General features: G+C 49.2%; 1 long non-coding RNA gene across 1 annotated transcript; it reads left to right on the forward strand.

Annotated features, from left to right (window-relative positions):
• Positions 1–1,353: 1,353 nt before the first annotated feature.
• Positions 1,354–6,623, forward strand: LOC148044281 (uncharacterized). Its single transcript, XR_015697566.1, has 2 exons — positions 1,354–1,594; positions 6,218–6,623. It is a non-coding gene; the product is annotated as an uncharacterized LOC148044281 (long non-coding RNA).
• Positions 6,624–7,220: the final 597 nt, after the last annotated feature.

Below are 7,220 nucleotides of genomic sequence, written 5' to 3' on the forward strand. Positions count from 1 at the left end.
GTTGTGGGAGTTTCATCATTGGAAGCTTTCAAGAAGAGACTGGACTGCCATTTGTCAGAAATGGTGCAGGGTCTCCTGCTTGGACTAGATGACCTACAAGGTCCCTTCCAACTCTGTTAATCTAATCCAGTGGTTCCCAAACTTGGCAACTTTAAGACTTGTGGACTTCAACTCCCAGAATTCTCCAGCCAGCAGAGCTCTGCTGGCTGGAGAATTCTGGGAGTTGAAGTCCACAAGTCTTAAAGTTGCCAAGTTTGGGAACCACTGATCTAATCTATAAAGCTATAGGACTCCAATAATGTTCCACCCCAGTGACTGCGCCTCGACTTAAAGAATCAGTAAGAGCTACTTTGCAGAGTGAAATGGCTAACATGTAAATGTAATAAATAAATAAGCGACATTCGCAGATGAGTTCTCCATCTTTGTTCTGCACTCCCCTCCCTTATTATTGTAAGCCGCCCTGAGTCCCCTTAGGGAAAAGGGCGGCCTATAAATGTTTAATAAAACTAAACTAAAAATCTATATGGGGATCACCACCAAATATGTAGATTCTGGAAGTCTTCAGTGCAATCCTGGAGAAAAATGGAGCTAGTGTGAAATTTGATGTAAACACGGGGTTCATTTCCTGGTACCAATTCCATTCAGCAATTGTGCAATAAGGAACAAGGTTTTGCTAGAAAAGACAGCAATGGCTTTGTGAAAAGGAATCCTGTGGAATTTCAGCGAAGCCCTCTGCCCATTCCAAACATTTACGGTGGACATCTTGATGATGTTCCCTAGTTGGGTTATGAAATATCTGCAATAAAACAACCAATCTCAGTGTCAGCTTCTGCTTTGCTGCTGCTTCAGCTGCCATGAAACGGGAAGGGGGGGGCGTGTATGTGGGAGGGTTTTAATTGATGTGCTGGAGGACTGATGAAGGAATGTTCTAGGATGTACCAGTCGTTGGGATTGCGCATGCGTACGTGTTTCCCGCCTGCATCAACGGCCTTCACATTCCATCTTGGCCTGTCTTTTTGAAGTTATCTCACACCTGACAATTGAAGGACTTATGATTGGACTGGAGCTTTGATCCTAAGGGGGGGGAACGGGCTTTGCTATATATCAATTGCTTTCGCGCCATATTATTCAGATTTTGCTTCACTGCTGCTTGCTTACCATTTCTAATTAGTAAAAGTACTTTGGATTTCCAACCCATGGAGTCTCTTGGTCTTCTTTCCTAATTATGGAATGGAGTGGGGCGTGACAAGAAGCAAAATCTGAAAATACCCCTTTCCAGGAGATTTACGTCTACCGAGAAGGGACATAATGTCTTCTCCGGCGGGAGAGGAGGAAGGCGCCGTTGGGGGGACGGATTCCAGTGAACTGGGACCTCCCGACCTTTCTTTACACCAGCCCAGCCCGTCTGACCGACCTTTGCACGAAGATTTATTTCAACTGCAAATTTCCAGTCAGCCTGAACCTTCCCCCCTACCCCGTTGGTCAACTTCAGTGGGGCAAAGAGAAATAGAGACAAGCTGGAATGCTGGACTTACCCAAAGACCTCCTCAACAAACTTCGCTGGAGCCAGGGGCCGTGAGAAAACCTCAGGCGGGTGAGTTCAATGAATATTGGAGCCAAAGAGGCGATGAAGCAGGATGGAGAAATTATCAGCAACAGGGCCCCGTGAGGAGACCCCAGCGGAGTGAGTTACCTGATTATTGGAGTCAAACATTTTTGGAGGACAGGAGGGGGGAGGAGGAAAGAGACTGGAGAACTTGGCAACGTTACCCACGCCAGGATTCTCCCCCACCCCCCCCCTCGGCCTGCATCACCCCCTGCGGCTAGAGGTTTCGCTGATCAAAGAGCACCTCCACCCCAGGCTCCCCCCCGAAGGCACCGTATGGCTAAAATCCCTCCTTTGCCTGTGCGTTTTAATGGGGCTTCTACTAGCCTCGCCTCCTTCCTCATGCAGGTTTTTAATTACATGGAAATTTATGGCCGGGACTTTGAATCTGACATTTTAAGGGTCAGAATGGTTCTTTTATCTTTGGATGGTGAAGCGGCTGCGTGGTCGACTGCTTTGCATATGTCTGGTTCTCCCCTCTTGGGGAATTTCAACCGTTTTATGGCAGCTTTCCGTCGACGTTTTGATGACCCGTTGACTGAGAAGCGAAACAAATTGAAGTTTTTAACTTTTGAACAAGATGACAGGCCTGTCGCTGAATACATCCAAGAATTCCAATGTCTGTCTCAGTTCATGAGAGGCTGGGGGAGGATGCGATGCTGGACAGATTTGCTGAAGGCTTAAATCCTGAAATTTATCAACAATGTGTTAATCGTAACCTCCCGAGGCACTTAATCACTTGGTTTGAACATGCGGCTGACGCTGAGCTTGACTTAATTCGTCTGCGCTATGCCACTGAAGAAAAAAGGAAGCGGAAAGAAAGGGCTGCCAAGGCCCTCCCCCCTCCTGCTACTCAAGCGCTTTCCAAACGCCGAGGCGACGCGAGAGAGCCCCCTTCTGGCTCATCCAAACCTTTAACATGTTTTCGCTGTGGCAAGCTTGGGCATACCGCCCCCCTCTGTCGGGCGAAATCACCCCTCTCCGCCCAACCCCCTCCCAGACGTGAGGAAAAGCCTGCAAGAGGCTCTGAAAAGAAAAAGAGGGAAACAGCTTTCGCTGGAGAAACCAACCCCCCTCCTCTTCCCCAACCATTGGAGGATGACGCGGATGCTACCTACTCCTCTTCTGACGACTCAGATGACGACGCTTCACCTCGCTGGGTGAGTTCAAACAAGGGGCCCCTTCTACTCCCTATTGAATTAAAAGTTCCTCCTGAGGGAACACCTGCCACCCTCCTAGCATTACTGGATTCCGGCTGTTCCCGATCCATGATCAACCCAGCCATGGTTGAGAAATTAGGCCTCAAATTGCGCACTTTGAAAACCCCTATTGTTTTTTGCCAGATAGACGGATCCATTGCAGGGGGGGGGCCCGCCCATTTTTTTACTGAACCTTTGGAGATGACAATGGGTACCCACACTGAATTAATCTCTTTTGTGGTGGCACCTGGCATGGACAGACCACTTATTTTGGGCATCCCATGGCTCCGGAAATGGAACCCTCACATAAATTGGCGGACAGGCCGCTTGCGTATCCGCTCCAAAGTGCCTCCAGTGGGGGAGGGCTCTCCAACCCAGCCAAACGTCACTAACGTTCCTGAAGTGGCCGCTAGGGGGCAGGAGAGTATTGCAGGAGAGGAGAAAATTCCGAAAGAGTATTTGGATCTTAAGGAAGTCTTCAGCGAGCAATCTTCGGACATTCTACCCCCCCACAGGCCTACTGATTGCTCCATTGACATTTTGCCCGGGGTCAAACTCCCAAAACCCCGCATTTACTCCATGTCACCCAGGGAAATGGAGGAGATGCGTTCTTTCATTGACAAAAATTTGAAACGTGGTTTCATTGAACCGGCCCGCCCCAAGGTGGCGGCCCCTGTGCTATTTCGTGAAAAGAAAGATGGATCTCTTCGTTTGTGTTGTGACTTTAGAAATTTAAACGCCATCTGTTCCCAAAACCTCTACCCACTACCCTTGATGAAGGACTTATTGGCACAATTGGGGAAGGGACGCATCTTCACAAAATTGGACCTGCGAGAAGCTTACTATAGAGTACGCATCAAAGAAGGTGACGAATGGAAGACCGCGTTCAACTGCCCTCTTGGTTGTTTCCAGTTCCGGGTTATGCCTTTTGGCCTACAAGGGGCTCCTGCTGTATTCATGCAATTTATTAATGAGATCCTACACGACCACCTCTATAAGGGCGTTATCGTATATCTAGACGATATCCTCATTTATACCCAAACTTACGACCACCACGTCAACCTGGTGCGCACTGTTTTGAAAAAACTCCGTGCTGCCAACCTGTATGCCAAGTTGTCTAAGTGTGAATTTCACCAAGCTACTATTGACTATCTGGGCTATCGTATCTCCCCTGATGGCGTTGAAATGGACCCTGGAAAAGTGAAGGCGGTCACTGAATGGGACGCGCCCAAAACTCGTAAACAGTTGCAAAAGTTTTTGGGTTTCGCTAATTTCTACCGTCAATTTATTCCCTCTTTTGCCGACATTGCTCTACCCATTACTAATTTGCTCAAAACTAAAGGCGACCCGAAACCAAAACCCAGTAAGCCTTTGGACTGGACCATGGAATGCCAGGCGGCATTCGAAAAGCTTAAACGCCTTTTTGCAGCGGAACCAGTTCTTAAACATCCTGATCTCGACCGGCCGTTCGTTGTCCAGGCGGATGCCAGTGATGTCGCCGTGGGGGCTGTTCTGCTACAAGCCAATGACCAAGGTAACTTGCAACCTTGCGCATACACATCACGTAAACTCACTGACACGGAACGGCGCTGGGCGGTCTGGGAGAAAGAGGCTTTTGCAGTCCGTTGGGCCCTCGCTACTTGGCGCCACTTCCTTGAAGGCTCTAAGCACCCATTTGAAGTGTGGACTGACCACAAGAATTTAGAAGCGTTGCGCACACCGCGCCGTCTCTCCCCTAAGCAGATGCGTTGGGCCCAATATTTTAACCGTTTCAATTTCACTCTGAAGTATATCCCGGGCGGAAAGAACTTCATGGCCGATGCTTTGTCCCGGTTACCTCAATATAATTGTTCCAAACTGAGTATCGTCCAACCACTCTTGGCAGCTCCGGTGCTCACACGTCAACAGACCAAGGCCCAAAAGGACGTGCCTCACGATCTGCTTTCTGACCTCAAGGCAGCTCTTCCTCAGGACGACTGGTTCCTGAACCATCGGGACGAGTGCACCATGAGGGACGATCTACCGTGGATTGGTGCTAAATTATACATCCCCGCTTCCCTACGTCTTGTGGTCCTTCGTCGAGCGCATGACTCCAGGATGGCGGGTCATTTTGGGTTCGTCAAAACTTTGCACCTTGTGAAGAGACAATTCTGGTGGCCCTCTTTGAAAAAGGACATTGAACTTTATGTTTCCAGTTGCCCGGTTTGCGCTACCGCCAAAAAGCCGCCGGGGAAACCACACGGACTTCTGCAGTCTGTCGCTCGCCCGGTTGCCCCGTGGAAGGAGATTTCTATGGACTTTATTGTAGAGCTTCCCGAGAGCCAAGGGCACACCGTCATCTGGGTGGTTACTGATTTGTTCTCCAAGCAAGTTCACTTCGTGCCTTGCCACAAGATTCCTTCCGCCAAGGCGTTGGCCAAATTATTCCTTTCTCACATATACCGCTTGCATGGGGTCCCCGACCGTATTATCTCCGATCGTGGAGTCCAATTCACATCTAAATTTTGGAAGGAGTTCCTCACGCGCATTGGCTCCACCCAGGGCCTTAGCTCCGCCTACCATCCTCAGACTAATGGCGGCTGTGAACGTACTAATTCCGTTCTTGAACAATATTTACGTTGTTTCATCAATTATCAACAGGACGATTGGGTGGACTTGTTGCCGCATGCTGAAGTGGCTTATAACAATTCGGTTCACTCCAGCACGGGCTTCACCCCTTTCCGGGTCGTTTACGGCCAGGATTTTGTTCCTATCCCCGAACTGCCTACGGCCCAGCCTCAGGTTCCTTCCGTTGCAGACTGGAGTGAACGTCTCAGTCGCCTTTGGCCCCTTACTCTTTCCACCTTGGACGCTGCCCATAAGGCTCATAAGAAGCAGGCTGATAAGAAACGCTCTCAGCCTTATGAGTACCACGTTGGAGATTTAGTGTATTTGTCCACGAAATTCTTGCATACTACACAAAAGTCGAAGAAATTGGGTCCCAAGTATGTTGGCCCTTTCCCGATTGTGAAAGTTATCAATCCTGTTTCTGTTCGTTTGCAATTGCCCAAACATCTCAACCGGATCCATCCGGTGTTCCATATCAACCTCATCAAACCAGTTCGAGTCTCCGACCTACGGCCCGCAGATGACCCTCCACCTGCTCCGTTACTTATTGATGGGGAACGTCATTTTGAAGTCCGGGACATTCTGGATTCCCGTCGGCACCGTAATCGCATCCAATACCTTGTGGCTTGGAAACATTTTCCCCCCTCCCACACGGAATGGGTTGATAAGTCCCACGTTCGTGCCCCCCGCTTACTGCAGAAATTTTATGCTTCTTATCCCGACAAGCCTTGACTTTTCTCCTTTCCCTCTCTTATTTGTTTGTTATTTGTATGTCTTGTTTGTTTGTTTGTTTTTTCTCTTCCAGGCCTGACAGCCTTTTTTCCGGGGGACGGCCGGATGTCAGCTTCTGCTTTGCTGCTGCTTCAGCTGCCATGAAACGGGAAGGGGGGGGCGTGTATGTGGGAGGGTTTTAATTGATGTGCTGGAGGACTGATGAAGGAATGTTCTAGGATGTACCAGTCGTTGGGATTGCGCATGCGTACGTGTTTCCCGCCTGCATCAACGGCCTTCACATTCCATCTTGGCCTGTCTTTTTGAAGTTATCTCACACCTGACAATTGAAGGACTTATGATTGGACTGGAGCTTTGATCCTAAGGGGGGGGAACGGGCTTTGCTATATATCAATTGCTTTCGCGCCATATTATTCAGATTTTGCTTCACTGCTGCTTGCTTACCATTTCTAATTAGTAAAAGTACTTTGGATTTCCAACCCATGGAGTCTCTTGGTCTTCTTTCCTAATTATGGAATGGAGTGGGGCGTGACACTCAGAGAGAACAAAGGATCCACAGTCCTCCTCCTCCGAAAACCCCACTCCTTCTAGCACTGATGATGTTACCTGGTTGGTGTTGTGGCCCATCGGCGGCTAGCGAGGAGGTTGGGGAAGAACATGGGCCAGTCCTAGAGGTTGAGGAAAGCTCAGACGAGGGCTCTGTGTCGGAGGCAGAGGGGGAGATAGACAGCAGTGAGGCAGAGGAACAGCTGGAGCCTGTTCCCAGTGTGCACATGCGCAGAGCTGCCAGAAGACAAGAACAACTAAGAAAGCAGGGTCGACTTAGGAGTAAAGCCACGCCTTGGAGGTGATTGGCCCCTCCCATAGAAAACAAAAGAGGAGCGTACGGGGAGTGGGCATTTGCAGGAAACAATTCGTTGATTCGGTCATTTCAAGAGTGGAGAGTTCTGTTTGTGACTATAAGAGACTCTGTGCCAAGTTTTGCCTTGCCCTGCATTTGGAAACTAGTTATTTGGCAGCTCTCCAAACGAGATAAGGTGCGTGTAGATAAGTATTCCTCTGAAAGACTATTTGCT

This window comes from Thamnophis sirtalis, unplaced genomic scaffold (assembly GCF_051295495.1).
Source record: "Thamnophis sirtalis isolate CommonGarterSnake01/CBP01778 unplaced genomic scaffold, rThaSir2_p1.2 scaffold_8, whole genome shotgun sequence".
Lineage (NCBI taxonomy): Eukaryota > Metazoa > Chordata > Lepidosauria > Squamata > Natricidae > Thamnophis > Thamnophis sirtalis.